Here is a 27,719-nt window from a genome sequence, read left to right as displayed (position 1 = left end):
TTGAGCTATTTAGTTCCGATGTAAACATTTATCTTTTTACATTATTTTATTTATTTCATCATTTTTATTTTTAAAACTTCAACACATGCCAAAATCCGTGAAAATATCCATATACAGATATGCGTTTATAATTGTTGGCATCATTTACGTCAATTTCTTTAAACTATGACTTTTTCCCTTCGCACCAAGACAAGAATATTAAAGGGATCTTTTCACGCTTTGGTAAATTGACAAAATTGAAAAAAGTTGTTTCAGATTCGCAAATTTTCGTTTTAGTTATGATATTTGTGAGGAAACAGTAATACTGAACATTTACCATGGTCTAATAGAGCCATTATATGCATCTTTTGACGATTTTAAAACCTAAAAATTATAAAGCGTTGCAACGCGAAACGATTGAATAATTTGGAGAGTTCTGTTTTTGTCGTTAAATTTTGTGAAACTACGAAGATTGCTTATATAAGGTATAAAATACGTTCAGCATGTGTACTCGGCGGAATAGCTCAGTAGGCTAAAGCGTTTTTACTTCAGGACTCTGGCAGGACTCCAGGGGTCACTGGTTCGAAACCTGGTCCGGGCAATGTTCTTTTCCTTTTTTTAATTTTATTCTTGATTTTTTACTGGAGCTTTTACGATCCAATGTTTACATTTATCGATATAAAGCATTTAATGAATAAGTTAAAAAATGCCAAAATCTGTGAAAAGGCCCCTTTAATTGATTAAACCAATGGTTATTGTTTGCTTTTGAATGTCTTACTATTGAACATTTGATAATCTCATCCGGAGGTTGTTGCTTTCCCGGGATTTTATTATTGTTTTGTTAATTTATTAATTTTCCAACGTTTAGATATGTCATGTTTTGCTAACATTTATAAATGTATTTATACTTTTATTCGCACTTTGATCGTAGTACTTTCATGTTTGGCTTTCTTTCACATCGAACGAGTGTTTATTTTTTATATAAATATCATCTACGGTTGAGTGGTTCGATTTAACTTCTTTAATTTAAGACGCATTCTGCAGAATACACCAAAAATATCGGGTTTGATGAACCTTATATATTTAATGTTGTGCCTTTCTTTTATTAATACGCTCTCCTTTTCTATATTTTGTAATTTGTCTGCAAAACAAAAGCGTTCATATTTGCGCTCTTTTATTGCTAGTTTATATTTTTTCTTGATTAAAAATCAATGCATTTTTTAGCATTTGCGTATAACCATAGTTTATTTGATGTTATGGTATGATTTTCTTGAAACGAGATGGTTTGCCACAGACGTGAATGGCAGCAATGTATAGATTGAATGTAAACCATTTCACCATTTCTCCCATTTCACCTTGAATCGGTAAATATTAAAGATGAAGTTCGTTTTAATAATGCGTTGTTAAAACGTCAATTTTATCTGCATTTTAGGAGACGTATGATGTTAACTGTGTATAGTTGTGAAATTAACCATATTCGTCGTTATCGCATTAGTTATGGCGACACTCTTCAAAGATGATCTTAAAATACTTAAAGTTGTAATTATTGTTTATTTGTAACCTTTTAAGTCTAGTCCGGGTTTTCGCAACAAATAAATTTAACCAAACATAGGACTGCACTCAACGGCACTTATGTGGCCAAGGATGGTTTAATCTCATAGATGTGTGTTCATATTGAAATACCATATAAAGTTGTATATATTTATGTATGCATGCATGTATGTATGTATGTATGTATGTAATGATATACATATTAGATATATTTAGTCGTATAGCCTAACAATTGATCCATATGCATCACGCACATTTACCAATAAGGTGTACTCCTTTTTATCATGTTAATGTCACTAATTAAAAAAGTTGCAATATTATATGAAATAATGTATTCCCTCCATAAACATACCATGTTAACCAGTTCATAACAATATCGTCCATTCTTTATCTTCTACCATCACTTATAAATAAATTGTATAATCCATATATAATGTAAGCTATGAGCTTGTATAAGCTTTGTTGCTGAATAAATGTTGTTCTTGTTCTAAGCATTTTTGTTTGTAACAATTTTTGTCTTAAAACGGAAAATATGACATTATCAGAGAACATAAAGTCATTGACAATAACAATCCATAAATTATAAGGTAATTACAATGTATAACTTCTAAAATGTAATATAGACCGTATAACCCTTTCTCCCTTAAGAAGCAAAGTGAAAATTGATTTTGCAACCAGCATAAACCCAGAACAGCAACTCGCAGTCTGTTAAGGTTTTATGCTGTTTGTTACTCATCAGTACATAAAGATTGGAAATGAAGCATTTAAAACTTGAATATGTTAAGAAAGGACTTATTTTATTTAATTTTCTAAAGGACTTTAAATGCATCAAAGTGCATTTGTGAGAGGTAAAGGGATAAGCACATGAGATTGTTTTTATTTGTCCTTCATTTATAAAACCCGATGTATAAGCACGATGTGATCGTTGTCTAGACGCATACCAATATGGGTTCATGTGTTCCTCAACGCTATTAAATCCGTAAAATAACATGTGCATATTCTATGGACACATAAACAGAAGTGGATCAGTTTCTTCATGCAATTGACACCGTATAAAGAAACTCAATTTATTCACTCGATGCTGATTGATTGGGTTTTATTAGGCCATACGATGCAGATTTATTGGGTTTTATTACACTATAATGCAATTAAGACCATATATTCGCATGTGAACGTTAACTGGGCGCAGATAAATAGGCATCCATCCCTGGTTTCACCCGAATTGTACCGTATAAGCACGAAGTGGACGTTGTCTGGATGCTTTTTTGGAGGGGGTGGGGGTATTAATTATACAATGGTAAAAAAATATAAAAAATAAAACACGCGGAGATCTCATGCACGTACATCAATCTAATTAACTTAGTTATTTGATGCAATTAATAGCATTAAAGCACACTAAACAGGAGCCCCCCCCCCCCCCCCCCCTCCCGGAAGCCCCACGATTAAAGTGATTTTGAAGGCTTTGTCAACCACTTTTCGGACATGTCACGACTTATTTACTTTCATCAAAGTACCGTCTTATAATGCCAAAAATATGCATAGTTTATACGCCGGGCGACACAGAGTATAAAGTTAAAACATTTTAGCGATTGTCTGTGATTAGTGGGCAATTTTCAGTTCGAAGAAGAAGATAAAAATGAGTTTACGTAGGTGATTTAGATCTAGCTAAGTGTGAAACATCAAATGATTTGACTTTACTTCGAAGATTTTAGGGGGGGGGGCGTACGCCGCGTCCGCTCCCCTCCATTGGAGCCGCCTATGCTTAATGTGTTGACTCTCGACTCAGGTTGATAGGGCTCTAAATGCTCTATAATGCACGTACGACTGTATGTAAATGTTACTGGGCCCAGATTACCGTTAAACCATCATTTTTAAACACGAATATAACCGTTTACGCGGGATATAAAAACAACGTCTGGACGCAGAATAATCGGCGCTCATTAGTTCCCAAACGCTATTACACTCGAATTCGCGCAGATAGTCCATAAATAGAAGTCAATGAGTTATCCCATGCATATCCCAATCTCAATCATTTTTTGGACGCATATATTTTTAGGGTTCAACTATGGGATAATGGACGTATATAAGCGCATGTCATGTAAACTGAGCACAGATCATTAGGGACCAATAATTTATAAACCCGATTTTAACGTACATTATAAGCACGATGCGAACGTTATCTGGATAAAGATTTATAGGCGCCCATTACTTCACCAACGCTATAACACCCGTATAAAAACTTGCGAAGAGACGCAGAGACGCTGGTAAATAGAAAATACAGGATCTTCACTATAAATCTGTATTCTGAACTCCTAATAGTGTGCCTGTCTGTATCTAATGATGTTTGCAGAACTCCACATGATGTGCAAGTGTGCATCTAAAGCATCAAATTTGTTCACGCAGACAAATAGGGCTTTATAACACTCGTAATTCATACTAGCCGATCCGCAAAATAAACACCTCGCTCACGTAGTGCACAATCAGCACTATAAATCTGTATTCCAAATTTATATGTTTATTCACAATATTTTCACTATAAATAGAGATATAACGCATTATCAAAGTAACAAATTTTATTTAATACTTTTAAAATCCAATGAAAATAGAAGATAAAAATCATTGTCGTAAATGTTGCTGCAAAGGCGTTGTATTTCCATATTTTTTTGCCAAATAGTTTTCCTTCCAAAACTGACACGACCGAAATATTCCCGCGATTGTGTCAATGCTTTATGTAGTCGTGACAATAGCGTTTTTAGCAATTCGTTCCAACGCAATTCGTACCAAAAATGTAAATAAATTCCCGTTTCCAACTCAGTAACAGCGTCGTTGCTATGCCTAGTTGCAATGAGGCAAAAATTATATTTAAAAAATCAATGAAATAATCAGGACAAATAATATCAGTTGCCGCATATTCACAAAAATGTACACAATAAGAGCACTTTAATTTGCTTCCTTCTTATTATATCCGCGGAAAGACCTTTTATTGAACGTGTGAGTTTCATAATAAGCCATTCCAAATGTAAAGCACATATTAAAATATAAAAATAACATATTAAATTATGTTTATACTGAACATTTTCATCAACTTTATGAAGTATTGATGAATGTGAGAAGGTTTTTTGGTCAAACGATACAAAGATACGGAAAGGGCCGAACACAACGGAAATTTTCCTTAAAAAGCATAATGTCCCTTTCCGTGGTGTAAATATGGGTCACATGTCAAACATACATTATCGGACATCGATAATCATGATAAATATACATATAATTCAATAAAGATACAGACGTTGTCAGTATACGTGTATGTTCATTGAATTCTAACTTTGAATCGCATGTATCGCATGTAACAAAATATTAATTATTTAATAATCGGCGCAATATGCTTCAAAGCTAGATCGGGAAAGAAAACTGAAAGACCTAGCTATACACTCACGAAAAATAATAATATATTGTGAAACATATTAATAGATCGTGCAACATATTAATTAATTGTGCAACATATTAATAGATTGTACAAAATCAAAATATACCATGCAACATATTTAATTAATATGTGACACGATATTAATAATATTATATATTAGATCGCCTCATTAATTGGTGCAAAAGGGTACCATGTGGCAATGAAAAACAGGCACATGATACCTTTTTTGCACCAATCGGGCGATATGTTTAATGATCTATTCATATTATTAATAGATAGTGAAACCTATCAATAGATCGTGTGACATATTAATAGATCGTGCAATATATAAACAGATCGTGCAAAATATTAATGTATCATACGACATATTAATAGATCGTGACACCTATAAATAGATCGTCGAAGCGAGTTACCCATCTGCACGAGAACCTCTCTGTGGAAACTGACATTAAATTAGAATTTCATAAACCCTTTATCTACTATTCAGATGGCTTTGACCTTTGACCTATGCGATTCATACAATATTATAACATAATTCATGCTGTTTTTTTCTATAAACAAAACAACAACATAATAACCTATTAATAATTTGCGAAATAAATACGACGCCAATGGAAGTACCTATTATGAGTGGATCATAGTTCTAGATGCCTGCACAAGATGCCTGTCAGCAATATGTCGTTAATAGAACTTATACGTATATAACAAACTGCACCTAGCCCATGTTGGACAAGTAATCTCTTAGTGCGCCATAGAGCTGTGCGAAGGGTCACATGACGTGCTTATGATATGCACTCTCCACATGGTGAACAGTTATAATGCCCCTTCCCCTTCGAAGAAGAGGGGGTAAATTGTTTTGTACATGCCGGTCGGTCCGTCGGTCCGTCGGTCGGTCGGTCGGTCCGTCCACCAGATGGTTTCCGGATGATAACTCAAGAACGCTTAGGCCTAGGATCATGAAACTTCATAGGTACATTGATCATGACTTGCAGATGACCCCTATAGATTTTCAGGTCACTAGGTCAAAGTTAAAGGTCACGGTGACTCGACACAGAAAAAATGGTTTCCGGATAATAACTCAAGAACGCTTACGCCTAGGATCATGAAACTTCATAGGTACATTGATCATGACTCGCAGATGACCCCTATTGATTTTCAGGTCACTATGTCAAAGGTAAAGGTCACGGTGACTCTAACCAGTAAAATGGTTTTCGGATGATAACTCAAGAAAGCTTACGCCTAGGATCATGTAACTTCATAGGTACATATTGATCATGACTCGTTTACTATTATGAAGGTGCGGTCTGGACACCCATCATATTGTTCTATTTTGACAATTGAGGTCTAAGTGTGTACTTGAGCTTTTAGCAGAGGACTTTGGTCTTGCAGCCTAAACACCGTCTGCTTATGGTTAACATTTTGGGAGTTATTTTATAATTGCGTAATGATTTGTGAAGAAACAGCCAGGAAAATTGTCTCCAAGTGGTGACAAGTTTTGGTAAGTTATTATAAATATTTCAGTATTCATTATGAACTAAACGTACGGACGAGTTCGGGCGGACAAACATACTAATTAAAGAATTAAAGCACGCACGCCCAAACAATCGACAATTGTAACAGCTAAATCAGGCTTTCCGCAAATTACTAACTAAAGACCTTTAAAGGGATCTTTTCACGGTTCGGTAAATTGACAAAATTGACAAAATTGAAAAAAGTTGTTTCAGATTCGCAAATTTTCGGTTTAGTTATGATATTTGTGAGGAAACAGTATTACTGAACATTTGCCATGGTCTAATATAGCCATTATACGCATCTTTTGACGATTTAAAAACCTAAAAATTATAAAGCGCTGCAACGCGAAACGATTGAATAATTTGGAGAGTTCTGTTATTATCGTTTAAATTTGTGAAACTACGAAGATTGCTTATATAAGGTATAAAATACGCTAGGTATGATTGGCAGGATAGCTCAGTTGGCTAATGCGTTTTTACTTCAGAATTCCGGGGGTCACTGGTTCGAGCCCTGCTGCGGGCTACTTTTTTTCCTTTTTTAAATTTTATTTTTGATTTTTCACTGGAGCTTTTAAAATTTAATGTTTACATATATCAATATAAAGCATTTAATGACAAACTTCAAAACATGCGAAAATCTGTGAAAAGGCCTCTTTAACAGAAGTATTGATTCCAAACTTGTTAAATATCTTTTTCATTTCAATAGCGAAATAAGATATTTTGTCTTTGGCCAATCAAATGCCATTGTTTAGATGAAATAAACGTCCAATTACACCATGTCTGTTGTCAACATTTAAGACTTGTCAGCCTGTTTTGTGAAATTATTTTTGTGCGAGGACGTCTCAATAACGGCAATTTAACCATGAATAAAAAACTTTCAGTGATGACGAAGAAGTGAAACAGTTTTCATCACGTACTTGTCAACATATTTTACAATGACCCATCAAAAGAGGTTATACCTTCACGAAGATCAATCACTAGGTGAAATATTAAAGCTCTGCACGGAAAAGTTCTTAACATTTTAAAGGGCAAACAAGGGTGACAAAAGTGCAACAGTGGTATAATGGCGGGATAGACCACAATAAAGGGCTATGATGGCCGTCATGCGCTCATCTAAGTAAGAGGTTAACCAACTGTCGAACTTGACCCGGAGACCAAGTTTTTGGAAAAATGTGATATGGCTTAGGTTTTGTAAAAAAGTTCAAGTTTCATCCAGATCTAGTCATACATGTGGTTCCTAAGGAGTAACATTTTTTAAGTTTGTCTAAAATTTGATCAGGTGATTTAGATTGTGGATGCACGTGACCAAGATTTAAACTTTGACTATTTATCGTTAAGACAAACATTCTGACAAAGTTTCATTAATATTGATTCCTGAATGAGTTTTTATTTGATTTGACCTGGTGACCTAGTTTTTGGAAGCACGTTACCCAGATTCGCACTCATTCTAGATATTGTCGAGATAAGTATTCTGAGAACGTTTAATACAGATCGATTAATAAATGTGGCCTCTACAGTAATAACAAAGTTTTTCTAAGATTCGACCTGTTGTTCTAGTTTTGGGACACATGCGACCCATATTCTAACCTCGGCCAAGATATTATCAACATAAACATTCTGAGCAAGTTTTAACAAGAGTGGAAAAAAATGGCTTGTATTGCGATAAGAAGCTTAAAGTTGACGTCACAAGACGAAGGATTCACGACGGACACTAGGCACAGGGGGATCACAAGCGCTCACCACAAGCACATTGTGCTAAGGTGAGCGAAACACTGATATAATGTCACAATAACTTATCAGCTATAAGTCGATACTTATCAAGTACAATCTAGTTGGACAGAATTTGACCATGATAAAAATATACGAATTGCATTAAAATGACATTTTTTGCATATCATGTACTTTTAATAGTCACAATTACAAAACTTGTAGCACTGTATGGCCATCCAAATGTCTCGTTACTTGAAGGGATGACAAAGCATACACAAGTCCGATGAAGTGTTCTTTTAGATTTTATCCTGCTAATTAACAAGTCCTCAAAATATTCCAATAAATAAGATACATTCAGAAACTTTCGAGAACGTAAAATATTGAAGTCCACTAATTACAATTACGGCGGGCCTGCCTCACGATTCACAAGATAATTTAAACAAGCAAATATGTTGAATTGATTTCCCCCGCCAATATGCTTCTGGACACAAAAGTGTTATATTTGACACTCAAAAACAAATTTTCTTAAAATAAAATTCATTTTAATTATTAAATACTTACCTGCTATCCCTAGCTATACCTTTTCTAGGTGGGTTAGCTTCTCCAGAAATCTTCAAGTGCCGGAATTCGGCCACCTCTCCTACTGAAAACAGATTCAGGTTAAACATAGTACAATGTAACCTAACCGGAAATAAAGAACCGTAACTCATCTTACTTTTCAGGTTACAATATACTAAATACTCGTTTCATGTAGGGCTGTACTCTCTAAAAAAATATCATAGTTGACTCGAAGGCATGTTTTACATCTTAAACTATTGTTCGGGTTTTATCTTTCGGAGATAATGGTAGGGCATAAATAGGTGTTCACGACCGAATCCTTGAAATATGATAAACTTGGAGACTTTGGTAAAGCCTTGCACTGAAAAAGGTTACATTCCACTAAGAAACGGCCGAAAAAAAGTTGCAAAAACAGTCGATTTTGATTAGCGTCAAGTTCTTTTTTGGTTTGAACATGACATATCTTTTTTATTGCATAAATCGATTCCGCTTAGAATGGTCTTTAAGAAAAGGTATGGTTATGGGGGTCTCTATGTGCAAAATGTTGCATTTATTTTCGATCAAAGTTATCGCTTTTACATTGAATTATATAGGGAAACTATTTAGTATATTGTGACCTTCATACAATTATGAAAATATAAAACGATGAGCGGGGTTGGGAGGTGGGACTTACCGACAGCAGGTAAGTATTTAATAATTAAAATGAATTTTATTTTAAGAAAATTTGTTTTAATGTCATAAATACATACCTGCTATCCCTAGCTGATTTTGTAGCTGTGGCGGGAGGTTCTCGTTATATTTTTCCATCACAGCAAAAACCCATAATCAGGTTTTTCAGCCAGAGATATCGTGGCATCGGGTAAATTCGACGTAGGGGTATTTTCGACGATTGCGCATTTTCCGGTGTAAACATACGTACCGCGCATGCTCGACGGAAGTCACGTGTTGTTTACATTGACTATAGACCAGTTGAATGGTATTGTTTACATTCGGGATTTTCCGCGCATGCGCACTGGCTGGTTGGCAAAAAACACTGGTTACAATAACGTAAAATATGTATACATGTCTTTTGTTTAGTCAATAAAACGATACAAAAATCCGAAATAAACATTAAAACTGTTAAATAATAGTGCAAAAATATAATATTTAGTACCAATAAATGTATTTTCATCAATACAATTTCCTCTGTATAAAAAATACGAATTAGTTATTAACATCAGAGTAAACGTGGTCGGAAGACTAAAAACTGGCAATCCAACAAAACAAAACAATAAATATTCTTTCCTGTTCTTTGTGATAATAAGATTTTGGTAAATTATATTTCAAAGATAATAGCACATACATTAATTTGATTATAATTATAAGTGGTGTAGATATTATTATTGTTCATAAGCGAGCGAAAATGTAAGAGGGGCTTTTAATCAATTATAAAACGAAGCCCTAAGAGCGGAATATATTACAATTTATAAACATTGTAGTAGTTTTATTTTCCATTAAATGAATTACCGTTTCGTTTCCATCGAATGACAATATCATAAAGTTTAGCATACATATGAAAAACAAGAACTGCATATTAAGCAAATTGAACTGTCTGCGTGCACTCTCTTTACTGGTGATAAGGAGTGATAACAATTTAGCATTATATGATAAATAAATCTATATATTAATTTATTTTACGCATTTGTTTACCCTTTTGTTGTTTGCTTGTTTTCATGATGTCATTTCGTACACTACAGAAACGTACAATCTTAACACGTAATAGCCGAGTTTACATTTGCCGGTACTCGTTAAATACGTTAATTGTGTAGCAGTGAAATTGCACAATATTTTTAATTTATAGTTATTAACACTCTGTTATTATGATTAAACAGGCTAATATATACATACACTAGTTCCTGTTAATCCATTTCGGACAAATATCTTCATTTTTTATAATATGTTAAAATATTTTATTAAAGCAACTGTTTCGTATTTTGGCTTTACAATTTTGCTTAGATGATCGCTCAATATGCCAAGAGATGACATGGAGGTATCATAAATTGTGTTTAATGACCAGACACGTGTATGCCACATGTGGTTTATGCAGGGACTCAAGAATAGGTCCCTGGATTTATGACACCATGTGTTTTTTGTAATTGTTTGGACAGTATCCGATCATAACGAGATAATCGCTTTGATGAACAAAGGTGCAATAAAACACCGGGTTTAAAACGCTGAAGCAAAGAGTGTCAAAATTGGTGTGAATAATTAAATAAAAACAATTACATTTATCAAGAGAATTTATTGAATGTATAACAAGGCAAGTTTTTACAGGCATATATGTTCAAATCAGTTACTATATGTTGCGTACATAAAGTCTATCTATTTGCTGTTTGTTTACATTCTTATTTGTTTTCGTTAATTAAATTTGATTTATTCTGAAAGAATTTCAATATCAGATAATTTTTTATCTAAAAAATGGTCGCGAAGATGTGCCAAGTAGAGATTTTTATGGTAACCACATTCCGCGCTCGTATATTGTGTTCCACTCCCGAGTTCGTTTATAGTAAAAACAAATAATAACAACAATATAATCGTTCCAAAAATGCATTTCCTTGCACGCTTATGTTTTATTCAGACATAGTTAGTAAAATTATATTTTATATAGTGCATGATTATCAATAAAAACGATGATTATTTCAACCTTCTCTATATGCGCTTATATGAATTTCACCTCTTTTTGCCAACAAGTGGGCGGAGTCTAATATTTGCAGGTGCGCGTGACGTCACTCGTCAACTGGCCTATACATAGCTCCATCAACGATGACCTAATTTACCATTTCATGGCTATACGGACGGTAAATTAACATACTTTTGTTCAAATATGGTGCTTTTCATGCCTTTCAGCTAATCCCTAAATATCACCATTCATGAATAAAGTTTTACTTTATTTAACAACAACTTAAATTTTTGACAGTTCGTCTGCTTCACTCGTCATACATACCATAGTATTCACGTGATATTCATTTGAACCTGTAGTATACTGTTTAACATAAAAAAACGTGTAATAAGTTATGCGAGTCTTTACGTCGTTTTTATTGTTAATTAAGATATTTAATCAATAAAGAAACTGTATTTGGCACTTAAATAAACAGTTACATATATATATTGTAGCATAAGGGTCCTTCTAGAGGCCCTTACAGGAGGTATGACCCTGGGGATTTGACAGAAGCATACCAGGCTGTGGTAGAGGATGGGATTTCAGTGGAAAAAGCTGCAAAGATGTTCGCGGTGCCCATAACCACTTTAAAAGATCGGGTTAAGGGCAGGGTTGACATAGACGTCTTAAGATCTGGGCCGCACACTTTGTTCACTCTAGATCAAGAGGCATTTTTAGCTAGCCATTTGCAAACAATGGCTGAAGTAGGCTACGGCTACTCACGCCAGGAAACAATCAATTTGGCATCTGACTACGCTGTACACCTAGGAATAAAACAGAAAGCTCAAACCTTAGGATTTGACTGTTTTTATGGCTTCATGTCCAGATGGCCAAATTTGAAGTTGAACAAGCCTAAAAGTCTTGAACTATCAAGTGCCATGTCTGCTAATCCAATTTCGATCAACAATTACTTTTATGAACTGACAAACATAATGACTAAATATGACTTAACAATCAAACCTGAATGTATTTTCAGAGAAAGGACTGAATGTTGAACATTATCCACCAAAAATTGTTTCTGGAAAATTATGCAAAACCCAGGCAGTTACATCTGGAAAGTCAAAAAATGTTACTTTGATTGGATGTGTTAGTGGTGTCGGACATCAAATACCACCTTATTTTGTGTTTCCAGGTAAGCGTATGTTGGACTCCCTTTTAGCAGGAGCTACCCCTGGAGCAGCAGGCACAGTCACAGAAAACTGATGGCCAAATAATGTCATATTTGACCATTACATTAAAAATCATTTGTTGAAGTATTTGCCAGATAGATACAGTGGTTATGTTCTGATATTATATGATTGTCACAAGAGTCACGTACCTTTGCCATTGATTGAATGAGCAAAAAAAGAACACATAATTATGTGTGTTTTGCCCCCTCACTGTAGTCATCTGTTACAGCCCTTAGATGTCAGTTGCTATGGGCGCCTAGATCAAGCCTGGAATTCTGCCAACCATTGACACATAAGAGAAAGGGGTGGTAATGCCATCACGCGGTATGAAGCGTTTGCGCGTGCTTGCAGAGCGTACACAAGTACCCTGACTGCCTCAAATATTCAGGCAGCTTTGAGAAAGTCGGATGTATTTCCCTTAAATCCAAATGTGATAAGCCCCTTGGATCTGGCTCCAGCTTTCAAAAATAACAACTCGACTCAATCTGTTCCTGAAAAATCAGATGAATCATTTTTTCAAACAAAAGGTGGTCAAATTTTAAAACATGTTCAACAGAAAAAGCCAAGGAATACTCTTAGTAAAGTTGTGGGAGCTATAACAGAATCGCCAGTTGTTGGCGCAATAAAGCTTCACTTGAAGTCATAGAGCAAACAGTGTACAGATGTCACAGATGTCTCTTCCGCTTTACCCGGTACCTCCGGCCAGGTGAAACGAAAGCAGCCCCCAGTTGAAGAGGTGGTCAGCTCTGATTCAGTTGACAGTGACATTGCAGAGTCTGAATAGTGCATTATGTGCAAGCTCTTCTATCCCCCTTGCACTGACACAAAGCTTTCATTCATTAACATTGTCAAGTGGGGATGTTGTGATTTGTGTCAAGGATGGGTACATTTGACATTTTGTACGCGAATCAAAGTACTAAGGCGGGGTGACTCTTTCCTTTGCCCTAAGTGTACTGCTGAAGATTAATAAAATAGACAGCTGACATAAATAAAACTGTAAATAAGTTCTTAAAGCTGTTAATTTCTGTTCATACAAGTTAAATACAGTTGAAATATGTTCATTATTTAATTGGACCATACCCCTTATCTTTGTTGAAGAGTATGGAACTATTTACTATAATTGCAACACGACCGTCGAAAATACCCCACCCGATACGCAGAACACAACCGGTGAGTATCGGACATTTTTCTCTATTGTAAACACGTAGACAACTCTTCTGATTAAGGTTTTTATAAAAATCTATTTAAAACAAATTTGTTTATCAAAATATCCATGACTTTCATATTTATTTGCATCATTTATATTGCTTGAAAAATCGTTACATCGTCGAAAATACCCCACACCAGTATAGTAGAAATGTGTCCGCATACAATCTTCGTTAGTACAGTATTGTACTTAGTTTCTGAATAGGACTAGTACATTTACGCCATGGAAGAAACTACCGTTTGAGCAACCACAAGAGGACCCAACATATATAAATTGTCCTTTTGACACTCAAGAGAACGAAGATAGAATGAGGAAAAGGTGGTCGGATTCCTCCAAAAAGTAGCTTGAAGCACTTCGGAAAGTGGAACATTATTAATATACGCCCACGAAGCCGAAAGAGCTCTTAATTCACGCGGTCTGATCTTAAAAAGGGATAAATCCCTAGATGAGAGAGATGAATACACCTTTTTAATAGTCGAGGCCTTTTGGCGTGCATCATCCTCTTATCCATATATATACTCATACCAAGTTTCAATGAAATCCGCCAAAGCACTTCCAAGATATGGCTCCGGACACAAAAAAGCATTTTTCCAAGATACAAAGGGCCATAACTCTGTTATTAACTGATGGTGTACAATGCAAATAGGCGTGCATCATCCTCTCATCCATATATATACTCATACCAATTTTCATTGAAATCCGTCAAAGCACTTCCAAGATATGGCTCTGGACACAAAAGTGACACTCAAAAAAGCATTTTTCAAGATACAAAGGGCCATAACTCCTTTATTATCCAATGGTGTACAATGCCATTTGGCGTGCATCATCCTCTATCCAAGCACTTCCAAGATATGGCTTCGGACACAAAAAAAGCATTTTTCCAAGATACAAAAGGCCTTAACTCTGTTATTAACATATGGTGTACAATGCCATAAGGCGTGCATCATCCTCTTGTCCATATATATACTCATACCAAGTTTCATTGAAATCGGCCAAAGCACTTCCAAGATATGGCTTCGGACACAAAAGTGCCGGACGTACGGACGGACGGAAAGACGAAGGAAAGACGGACGATCGGACAACGCCAAAACAATATCCCTCCGCCTATGGCGGGGGATAAAAATGAGCTGAACTGAAGTACATGAAAACAATTACATGGCCCTTTTTATAGTTATAACCACAAATCTACGTTGCTACTAATTATAATACTTTGCGACCCACTACAGATGTATAATACCCTGTTATAAATATTATTATATTATTACATAAAAACGGTCATTTTCGTGTTCGAACTTATGTCGATTTCCCAATCAATTATATTTATGTATTGTCCTCGGTGGTAATGAAAAGGTCATAGACCGGACGGACTCGTATGACTTGAAGGAAAGAACAAACACAATATTGTTGATTGAAAACGGGCATTTATTATAAAATGCCATACAACAATATAAAAATAGAACAGATTCTTTCCAGAAAGGCATAATGGGTGGTAAAAACACGCCAAGAGAACTAAACCATTAGTATCAGCCTGAGCTGATAACTATACTCGGACATAACATTAAAATGTATAAGTATGAAATGAGAACTAAAAAACTGAAGTTCACTAGATAAAACACAGTGTTCTGAAGAGTGAAGTCTTCCTGTTGCTGTAATTGTTCGTTCCGGTCCTTCGTGGTTTAATGTAGTGTTCAATAGGAAGGACTGGAAACGTGCCTTATCGTCCCATTGTAGTACTTGTACAGGAAGTGCAAGCCAGTGGACAGGTCCTCTGTATTGGGGTGTTGAGGGGTAGGCAGGTTTAATGTAGTGTTCAAAGGAAGGGCTGGAAACGTGCCTTTTCGCCCCTGTGTAGTACTTGTACAGGAAGGGCCAGCCAGCGGACAGGTCCTTTGTATTGCACTGTTGAGAGGTAGGCATGGCCTGAAATGATAACTAACAGCGTGCATATATTATAAAACCAGCAGCATACAGAACAGATGATTAAAATCATTTAAACTTGGTATAATCTTGAAAATATAATGACAGATTACAAAAATTACATTAATATTGCGAAAGAGATTATAAATAATTGTCTCCAAAATCCTATTGTAAAATATACTGTGAGTCGAAAACATAATCAAATGTTAAGAGCTGCTTTTTTATCATTCATACAGTATATAACCCATGAGTTCAAGATTGTGAATATGATTCACATTGTTAATGACTTAAGTACATAAAGACACATACCGGTAAATGATAGTATATTAAATAGCGAGCATGGCTTTTAGTTACAATAACACTTGAGTGTGTTTTTGAGATAGATACAAATACATATGTCTTGCTTATAATGAGCACAAATGTTATACGTACACAAATACTTGAAACCTGAAACTTGCTAATTTGATGAAACACCTATGTATATAATTATATAAATCAAAATGTGTTTACAAAACATATACCTGTACATAAAATTGATATACAAATTAAGATTGATAGATATTACACTTATGAAGCATTAATGAAAGTATAATAATGGAAAATAGTTTGATAAATAAAAATGTAGAAAGAAACTTCAGCAAGTTTTTGGCATCATAAAGACACAGTTTTTCGTTAACTGAAGGATACGTGAAAGGATATTTCTGTTCTCTGGCTCGGGCCGTGGATTCCGCAGCTACCGGTCACCTTTACGGACACTCCTTGGGTATAACCTTAGGTGAACTATTGTGACTACAAGTCACAAATAGACTGACCAGATGTGACTACAAGACAAAACTTGATGGTTAAAATTACAGTGTGACTATAAGACACACCACACCACATACAAATAAGATATATATATGAATATGAAGCTTTTAAGAATATTAAAATTACTATATAGTTTTTAGTAGTAACAGACTTAACAAGGATATGTTAATGAAAATATTACAACCAAATAATTGCCATAAAGAAAACATTAACAACATAGCACAACAAAACACATCACAAGAATTTTAAAATACACACGTTGACCATATAAATGAGGTATGGTAATATAGACTAAAATGAAAGGGTGTTTTATTGTTTATTTCATAAAAACGTGATGACATCTGTTAATGTGACAGTGGGAAACCCAGCTTAACTGATAATACAAATGTGTCGTTAATATTCATAAAGTATAAGCCCAGGCTGAACTTAAAATTAAATAAGACAATAATAAATATACAAGATATACAGAGCTGACCCGAATTGATCATTATTATTAAAATTTAAAAAGGCAGAAAAAAAATTTAACAGCCAGAACTTAGTCAGGCACAAATGTTAACGCGATTTTTGAATACTTATCTGAACTGAATCAGTATGACTGATACAGGGCAGCGACAACTGTGTAGCTGACCAGCATAAAAACTGGAGTGATGCGCTAATAACGCTGTGGGCGCCACCATCTTGGAAACCTTTCACGGTAGACTGCGTAGACTGCGCAAAGTTTTCTGCACACGGCACTAATAAGCATGTGTACATGTTCAACTGCCCTTTAAAATTAGTATCACACGGGATAACACCAATGGTGTAAATCTTCGTACAACTAGAGATAATCCTTCACATAAACGGAATGAAACGGCATCATATCATCTTAAAATTAATCCTTGGAAGTATCGCTTAAGAGCGTAATTGTTAATTTCGACCATATTGGATGCCACGTTAGTCAAGAAGGATCCAAAAGGGCCACAATGGCCAACACTGAATTTGATTGGTCAAAAGAGCCCATGTGACCCCACACTGAGGTTATACACAAGTAATTAAATATAAGGCTTGAACCAATATAATGTTCAACAATTAAGAAATCGTACAATGACATAAAATCTTTTATGTCTGCATAAAATATTATATAATTATTTGAAGACTGTTGTCATCGTAATTATTATTATGTATAAATGAATAAATGTTTGGTGACTTTAACAGGTGATTTTAACATTTCACCTCATTTGTACAAAAAGGTGCCATGTGACATTGAAATTAGAAGGCACGTGGTACCTTTTTGCACTAATGGAGCGATTTTATCAATAAATTTAATTCTGTTATTTAATACAAGTCGAAACTCAACTATGAAAGGCTTATTTATGCAACCTTAACGGCTTTGTTGAATGAAGTCTAATATTGTTACATTTTCCCTTGATAGACATCTGTTCACAGGGCTTTCCTTAGACCTCAAATCTCAAGAGTCAATGACTCTTAGGACCAAATTTTCAAGAGTCAAAATCAAATTTGTATGAGTCATAATTTTAACGCAGGAGAGTCAACGATCTTTTGTACTGTAAGCAAATTACTGAGATATAATATATAAAAAGCAACAAATTTACAAATATCTAAACATTTATTTCTTATATTCCAGTCAATAAAAGAGATAATGTTAAACATACATTGTGACCAACATTGTGAGCATAGTGAAATCAATACGAAAAAAACACTCGCACTTGTAGTGACATAATATATATCAGGGGTGTCAATTGTCCCAAATTCGACATACGGAAAATTAAGCAGAGATTCAGTGACCGTAGGATAAAGGGAATAGAGGACAGAGCCCCTCGAGCTCTTGCTTATTGTTATTCTTTATTTTCTTTCTAAGTGCAATTTTTTGTGAGAACAATGCGAAATTTTATCAATCAGACCATCCGTAACACCGCATGTGTATTCGTCATTCTATAAAAATGTTATCAAGATCGTTGGAAATAAATTAAAATCGACGAACCATACCGTATCCGAAAACGACTGTCCGAAAACAGGTAGAGATACGTCGTTTGCCAATGAAATAAAATGTGTTTTGTTTGTCTGCAGAAAATGAAAGCCAGTAATAACTAATAAGTAACCTAGCAAATACGCAATTAATATATAATTCGGTTGACATATTGTTTTAAGTATGATATTGCAGTGCTTTACTTTGCTTATAGATAATTTAAAGTTGGCGGACATTAGCAACCTGCGTAGAATGGTACGGTTTTCAGAAAGTAGCGAAGATGTTTCGTCAGTTACTGCTCATGTCAGTGCCAGCCGATTACCATCAAAATACCTCTTTAAACTAACTAATCGGATTTACATTTAGAGTTCACTTTAGCATACGTTTACTTTCGTATCCGATACTGTCATACTTATCTTAAATTCCTATGATAGAAATTTACCTATTATGCTACACATACCGTGTACCGGTATATATCGATAAAATTGCGAACATATTTATATTTTTGTACGTTTTCATGTTAAAAAGTGAATCAGACACTTAGTTTTGATGTCTTATCAACAAATGTGACAATCAAATAAAAATATTGTAAAATTTATTTTGATTTTTCGAATTCGGCCGTCTGGGGTATATGGCCTTTAAGAATGGTGGTGTGACCCGAAGCATGAACACTAGACGCACATTGAAATATATAATGGAAACCCTAAAGCTTTACCTGCAGTTAGCTGTATGTTCTACTTTATTTACAGAAACAGCATGAAGAACGTACGTCTATCACTGCTCTACTGTTATCTCCTTTTCACACGAGTACAAGTTGGCACTTTCGACCCGAGGGAGTTCAAATCATTTGTAGAAACATCAGATTTGAAGGAATTGTGTCCGTATTCAGTATTGTGTGGGCAAAATCCTTCAGCTCAATTTCAGAATACAGATGATTACAAATTGCGCAGATCTTGCTGAATGTCCTTTTCTCGTGGTACTGACTGTGGTTTGCGAGGCGACTGTTGCTCTAACGAGCGTGACGAATATTAAACAGGAGAATATGATAACATGATTTGTCGGCACTTATTTGACACATACTATTTTGCCCTAACAGAAAGCGTAAGACATGTTTAAGATATTTCACAGCATTTTAGAATAGTAATTAAATGTGACAGTTTAGGCGAAATAGAGCAAAATGTTAACGGTAATTGTGAGCAAAGTTCACCAGATATAAAAAGACCATTCAAACCAGTGTTTTCTCCAACTACAAAGTATATTTACCTGAATTCATACTGCGCTCTATGTAACAATATTACAGACATAGAGCCATTGCGTACAGCAATATCATGCCTCCAAAGTGCTGACAATTACTTATCTGAGTTTATGGACCTTATTAATAGTGAAAATGCCTCACGTGCATTTCCTGGATGTTTTTTCCACTACAAATGTTTATACCACCAGTTAATGAAGCAGAACCGACTTGTTACCCTAACATCATACGGCAATGTAATACTACGGGCACACCTTAATTGCGCGATCAGTTTTGGGACTTGTGTGAAAAATTCAATGCTACGTTCACTTATCAAGAAAATGAATATCAGGTCGCGTATGGCAATGTTTACTGTTTTTTGTGCAATGAAAGAGTCAACAAAAATATATTAAACATATGACATGTGCCAACCAAGAGCCTGTTGATGGGAAAATATCAAATTGCCAATTCCAAGCTGACAATCCTTCTGGATACAAAACGTTTGAATCGAAGTTCCGTTTCAAGAAATGACGATACAAACCACCAGTGTCTGGTTACCAGGTTACGTATTGATAAAGTCGTTTAAGGTAAATTTCTGCAATTTAGTTTTACATCCACCCATAAATATACTGATCAATATTGACTCTTTACCTTCGGGTCACGACCTTTCTTTCCCGCCGAATCGATCGGCGTGTAATTCCGGTTTAGTTTTGTTTTATATATTTGTATGCGTGTGTTGTGTGTTAAAAATGGTATTAAGCTCTGTATTTTGAACGTGACACATTCTGGTGGGTTCTAATATTTTTGTTGGGTTTTCTTTACTCAATTATTTATGCATTGTCTGATATTATTCTTTTTTTCTTTATTTCTTTTCTTTATCGGCTTACTACCGTAGGCGATGACTGTTATACTATATTTATGATTTTGCTATATTATTTACCCTCAATGATTACTGCTTTCAGGAAGCGTGGCGTGTCCTTTTGGCCAACTCATGGCAAACAACCGATGTGACTATTACAGTAACCAGTGGATCGGCGGTCCGATTGCAGTTATGTTAAGACTTTCGCCGATAACAAAATATGCATCCCTCCAGAGCTCGTTTTTCATAGACATGTCATCACAAAATAAAAATGACAAGCAAGCCAAATGGATCGAAAGGAACACTTTGAAGCAATGGCAATTCACCGTTTTGTATCATCCTTAAAAAAAAATCAGTCAATGGTAGAAAACATCATCATCAAAGCTGTATACCCTACAAACTCGGTAAATCCTCAAGATTGTTTTCAATAGGTCTGTGAGGAAAGCTTTAGACGACACATGGCACATAAAAGATATGAATTCCACTGTTAGTTTCAAGGAAGAGTTATGTAATCACCCCAGTTACGGCAGATTACGTAAGCTAGATCTGTTATTAGTAATTATTAATATTACGCATGAGCATGGGTACGTCCCACAATGGTTGTTATGTAATAACCCCTTGCATTTTGTTTATCTTTTCAGTATATATGATTTTGTATTACTTCCGATTTCTGTAAAATCGGTCATTCGACCAAATGAGTTTCAGATTTAACTTAGCGAGGGGCTCTTTATAACCAAGCTATTTTTCTGCTCCCAGATTGATTTTACTTCCTGAACAATACAAAGTCACGTGTTGCGATACTTTATTCTTCAACGTAAAAAATGCAACATTGCACGCATTAAGCAAACAAGTATTGCGTGTCCCTCAACCTCACCTAAGAGCTAATTCAATGATTTCTTCGTTTGTCTGTGAGGGTCTGTATTGAAGAATTTGAAAAGAACACCGCTAACGCCAAACATTGAGAGTTTGCTCTGGGCAGGTTTGCTCATAGAAATGAACCGCGTTACGGGAAAAGGGACCTTAAGGAAATTGCGACCAGTTTGGATCCAGATCAGCCTGCGCTTTTCAAACGCAGTCTGATCAGGATCCAAACTGTTCGCGTAACATATTAAAAAACTGACTGAATGTCGAACAGTTTGGACCCTGATCAGAATGTGTTTGAAAAGCGCAGGCTGATCTGGATCCAAACTTGTCGCAATCGCCTTAAGGTCGCTTTTCGCATGACGCGGCTCAAATGTATGTGCATTTATTACATGAACTAAAATATTGAAGTCATATCTGACGAGGGAGATCTAAAACGAAATGTTTTATTTATTTTCCGACATTTTTTCAAATGGCTTCACTACATTTTAATTGTTAATCTTTAGAATGTTTGTACATTTTAAAATTTAATTCATAATTAGAAATATCACACCAGATTCAATTAGTTAGTTTAAACCTATTTATTTTAGCTCGATTGCATCGAAAGCCTAGGGCTTATATAAACGCTCTCGAGTCCGTTTCCTGGGCCTAGAACCAGTACTTGGTGTCTTTGGGGGGATCTAAAGAACGCTCCCACGGTGGGAATCGAACCCGTGACCTCCCGGTCGCTAGGCGGACACCAAATCCATTACACCACGGCGACCTGCAAAATTCAATTAGTTACACTATAGCCACGTTCAATAACATGACAATACGACGTTCTAAATCGTTCTAAATACGTATGGTACACCAAAAAAAAACAGGTATACAAAATAATAAAAAATATATGAAATAAGAAATTTATTGTTTTTTTTTCAGTCCCCTACCGCTGAAAACGGCGGGGACTTATGGTTTGCGCTCTATCAGTCTGTCAGTCCGTCACATTCTCTGGATCCTGCGATAACTTACAAAGTACTTAATAATTTTTCATGAAACTTAAACATGGCTAGATGGCAACATGGAGATCATGGATGTTATTTCATTTTGTTCCTAGGTCATAAATTAGTGTTAAGCATAGAAATTATTTATTTATTATTACGCTTCTTTTTCATTTGTTTATTTTTAAATACGACGTTTGCCATCGGCCGCTATATTGTTGGCAGACGACAATATAAACTGTGTATTTCAAGTGTCCAGTGTCCTCGAATGAATGACCCAATATTATGTGTGAGCGAACTCAATGTTGATTGGCCAGCTACCACGTGCGCTTCAATAACAATAAGGTCAAGCGATGGCTCATGTTCTGGTGCAGACCGGTTTTCGTTTATTGTTCAATTGCGAACACTTTCATTGAAACAAAGAGAACACTTTAGAAAACCAGTCTGTATTTAAATGGCGGATGTTTTCAATGCAATTTTACGAGATTTTAGCATTTTCGCAAATCAGATTTTTCTTGAGCCAAATTCTCAATATTTTCGCAAATGGCTCAAAGGGCGAACGACAGCGCGAGCCCTGGTGTTGCTAAGGCAACACATAATCTAGAATTATTGCAAAATTGTCATATTTTCTGGATTCTGCGATAACCTTAAAAAGTACTCAATATTTTTAAAAGAAACCAGAGACATGCATAGATGGCAATGTGGAGATCATGCACGTTATTTTCTTAAGTTCCTGTGCCATAAATTATGGTTGCTATGGCAAACAATCAGTAAAATTATTGCAAAATTTGTAATTTTCTGAATCCTGTGATAACTTTAAACTGCCCAATATTTTTTTCATGAAACTTAAAATATGAATAGACGGTAAAATGGAGATTATGCACATAACATGTATTTTATTTTGTTTCTCGGACAAGAAAGTCTTTCAATTTTGGTTCCATTTAATGTAACAAATACCTCTTCCGGTACGGGACTAATATTATTGCTTGGCAATAGTGTTGTTGTCTGATGGTTTAACCAACACCGACACATCTATCGGTCATACGACGACTTTCGTCCAACTTGTCATGTCAAAGGAAGACCCTAGGTGTGCCTTCTAGCATAATTGAGCCGCGTCACGGGAAAGGACTTAAAAGCGATTGCGACCAGTTTGGATCCAGATCAGCCTGCGCTTTTCAAGCATAGTCTGATCAGGATTCAAAATGCTCGCTTATCATCTGTGTTTCATTGACTGAATATCGAAAAGTTTGGATCCTGATCAGACTGCGCTTGAAAAGCGCATTCTGATCTGGATCCTAACTGGTCGCAATCGCCTTCAGGTCGCTTTTCGCGTGACGCGGCTCAATTGTATTATAGATGACTGCCAAAACTAGTAGTGTATTTGTGGTTGGAGCTTTAAACTGTACTCTAGTAAAGATAGAGAACACACTCTATTTGAAATAGAGAACAGTTACCTCTTACTTTCAGTTTGGTGTATGCCATAATACAAAACAGATAGAGAACATTCACTCGAACGTTTACTATCTATTACTTAATGTCATGTATTTAGCGGTCGGCTATCTATATAATAATTATGTGACGTTATAATGTGAATTACGTGCCTGACTGGTAGTCACTTAAATACTGATATACATGCCCATGTACAATACATGTACTGTAAAGATAAATTACTTTTAACGCACATCAATCGAGCAGGCTTCAAACGTATGACGTCACTTTGTTAAAGCATGTTTGTTTCCCACGCATTAATATAAACGGTTATAATACGTTTATTTTATTTAAAATGGCATGAGCTTTATTTAATATTCTACTTATTATAAACAATATATATTTCTTCGGGAACGCCATTTTGAAGGGATCACAGGCGTTTTAGGCGGATAGGATTTTTCTTTCAAGATATTTTAAGCAAACGGAATTTTGCACCAATGCTTTTTCAAGCAATTTTACAGTCTTTCAATATGCATCAAAGCAAACCAAAAGTGTGAAAACATCTGAGATAATAAATAGTTACCCAGCAAACAGCCGACGTTGAATAGACGACGAATATTGGTTGAATATCGGTCGCGACGTCGGTAACCAAAATACAACGTGGATTCAACGTTAAAATGGCGACGGGTAAACAACGTCGGGAAAAGACGTCTATACGACGTTGTATTTTTGTCATAAAATAACTATATTTAAGAAATGTCTACCCAGCTAGCAATTAACGTTCAAATAACGTAACGCTTAAGTTCTATTTAGGTTATGATCACTCAGAACGTTCCCGGAACGTTTTCAGAACGTTGTAACAAAAATCAAACTATCTGTATTCGGAACTTATTTTAGTTATATGAAATAAATGTTATGACAGTCACATTTGAACAGTATATTTCTACGATCCTATGATGTATTGGTGGACTTTAAAAGTGTAACAACCCGGTAACGTTTTTTCAACGTTTTTGTCGGAACTTTATCGGGAAACCAAATTTCAACGTTACATTCCTAACGTTCGCAGAACGGTATAAGAACGCATAAAAATCACACAATATGAACATTTACATTAAATATGTTTTCATAAAGAATTTGGAGTTTGTTTTTTTTTGTTTGTTTGTTTGTTTTTACAAAACACGCTTATAAGATGATTTGCATATTTGACCAGTTTGTGTATCTTCGAATGTTTGCAAGCGCGATTCTCTTGTTATCTAAACCAGCAGATATCCCGCGTGCACGCCAGTCGATTTCTTTGTTTACTGACCTACTGGCTAATTGGATTTTCAAACTATGCTGTTATTGAATGTAAACCTTTTTGTTCAATAATAAGAAAAGTTGGAACCTACAATCGACAATCAACAACAGTTTGCGAGGTAGGTTTTTATTATTGTTTAAATTTGTAAGATTAAAATTGATATCATTATTCACTTGCTTTAAATTCAAATTCGGAATTATGGGGAAAGTCGTACCATGGAGACTTCGTACCACTTTTGAATATATTAACGTTCACTTAAAGTCATTTTTGGGAGTAATTTGTTGTTGAACAAATTCTTGAAAACACATGTAATTACGTGAAAAATAAATATGTACACTTCAACACCGTTATTTCGAACACCGAAAATTCGAATTCACCGTTAATTGAAAAAGAAATAAAATTCTAAAATTTTATCTTAACTTCAATTATTAATTTTATTAAATTCTAAAATTAAAATATATAATTATGTAAAATGTAGTTTATAAAAAGTGTTTGTTGGTCATTACATGATTAAAATATTCATCTTGTACGTTAATTTCAAATTTAGTTATGAATTGATACAGTCATAAAATACATTATTAAATTCAAAGATGTTGTAACGCTTGCTTATTTTACCATGTTTGATAGAAAATGTTCATATATGTTTTTGTTATAGATGACGCACATATGTGTGTTTTCTGAGTGTTATTTATGCGGTACATGTATTTCTTGTCATTTTTCTCCGTTTTCTTAAAAAAAAAAAGAACAGCTGGTAATTCTGATATTTTTTGTTCTTCCAGGACAACTGGGAAGACACTCGAACAGATCCGGATTCAAGACAAAAAAGAACAACAATGCGATGATATGTATTTGTATAAATTACATTCATGCAATACACTTGTGTAGAATAAAGATGTCTTGGTTTTCAACCTCAATATGAAAATTAGATTTAGGTTCGTTTTAGGTTAAATGATAACGTTATTCCGCAACGTTTCGGGAACGTTAAGCGAACCATACATTTTATAATTACGTTGCAAAGTGGTTGAATTTTGGTTGCAAAGTGGTTGTAGAATGGTTGGATTTGGGTTGAAAAATGGTTGAATTTTGGTTGTAACAAGACGTTTAATCAACGTCATAAAATGACGTCTAAAAAACTTTCATTTTCAACCAAAATTCAACGACCATTCATCGTCATGGTACAACGTCTTTTCAACGTCTATTCAACGTCATATGTTTGCTGAGTAGCGACTTGAACCCCTGTGGAATGTAAGATCGGAAAATTTTCTAAAATATACATAAACTGACATGGGCGTCACCAGTACCTTTTGATAGTGTGAAATATCGATGTCAAACAAGTAGCGTCGAGCAGCTATTTAGCAAGCAGTGCTCCTGCGTTAACTTATTATTATACATACCAGTTTTTCTCATAAGAAATTACACACTTGATCATTTTTGGCGTTTGATATTTCAGCTTTGTAAACAAAATGCAACTTAATTTTATGTGTAGCCGTTATTTGATATCGTAACTTACCATTCAGACCAAAAATCCCGCAGATTTAACGAGTCTTTGACTACCTCTATTTTTTCTGTACTAATTTTCATACATTTTAACTTTATAACCTTCCACAGACATCATCAGCAAAGATGTTCTCACATTGACTATGTATACGATTAACATGATGCAATGTTATTTGAAATAACGAATATGACCAGTACTTATCACTTTAATAACTTAGTTACGGTATATACATTGATTGGGGAAGGCTTGCAAGCTTTAAATACCTTTCTATATACTCCAATGGAAACGTTATAAATTATACAAAATTGTAATATTATGATATATATTGATATCATGAATGATGAAAAATGAAAGGTTTTAATGATATATTGCGAACATGCCATTTCGCATATTACCGACTTTATTGAAATTAAAGGGGTTGTTTGATTATATGATCATCTCTTGTGTCTAAATTCAATGCATCAAGTCCAGTTTTAAAATGATTTTCATTTCAGATAGGGTTACTCTTGATATAATCAGTATACATATTTCAGCGTGTATTGAATAATGTATAAAGAGCAGCACAAAGTCTCAAACACGTCTTTTTAAACCAGAGAAAAAGACCTGTGGTCAATAACACTTAATATATTTTAACTTGAATGCCAAATATGAATTTATATACTTTGGTGGTAGGTTATTTATTGTATCAAACAGTACATACATGTATCTTCAATATAAGGAGCCTACTTAATCTGCAAGCAAAAGTACGTGGCTTCAATTTCATGCTTAGTGTGCAACTAATAACAATAGGTACACATAACATATAACAAAGTGAAAACACAAGTGCTAACACCGAGTACAATTGGATTTATGTGACTGTTTTTTTAACTATATTTCCTCAAATTTAACAAAGAGTCACATGTTACTATTACAAAGACAATTTACGAATGTACCAAAACATTTGAGCCGCGTCAAGCATTTTTATACCTTATGATTATTTTTGGTCATTTTCAGTTTTATACAATATCGAATAGCTCGTTTTATTACCTTTTAGAAAATGTATACATAATTGGGTATCATAATGCAAAATAG

General features: G+C 34.8%; 1 protein-coding gene across 2 annotated transcripts in view; it reads right to left on the bottom strand.

Moving 5' to 3' along the window:
* LOC127841132 (uncharacterized) overlaps nt 1–27,719 on the bottom strand; it is a 322,925-nt gene that overhangs the window by 105,538 nt on the left and 189,668 nt on the right. The gene's annotated exons all lie outside the window — the stretch shown is intronic.

This window comes from Dreissena polymorpha, chromosome 1, assembly GCF_020536995.1.
Source record: "Dreissena polymorpha isolate Duluth1 chromosome 1, UMN_Dpol_1.0, whole genome shotgun sequence".
NCBI lineage: Eukaryota > Metazoa > Mollusca > Bivalvia > Myida > Dreissenidae > Dreissena > Dreissena polymorpha.
The sequence above is the reverse complement of the archived record's forward strand: the minus strand, read 5'-3'. Positions and strand labels throughout refer to the sequence as shown.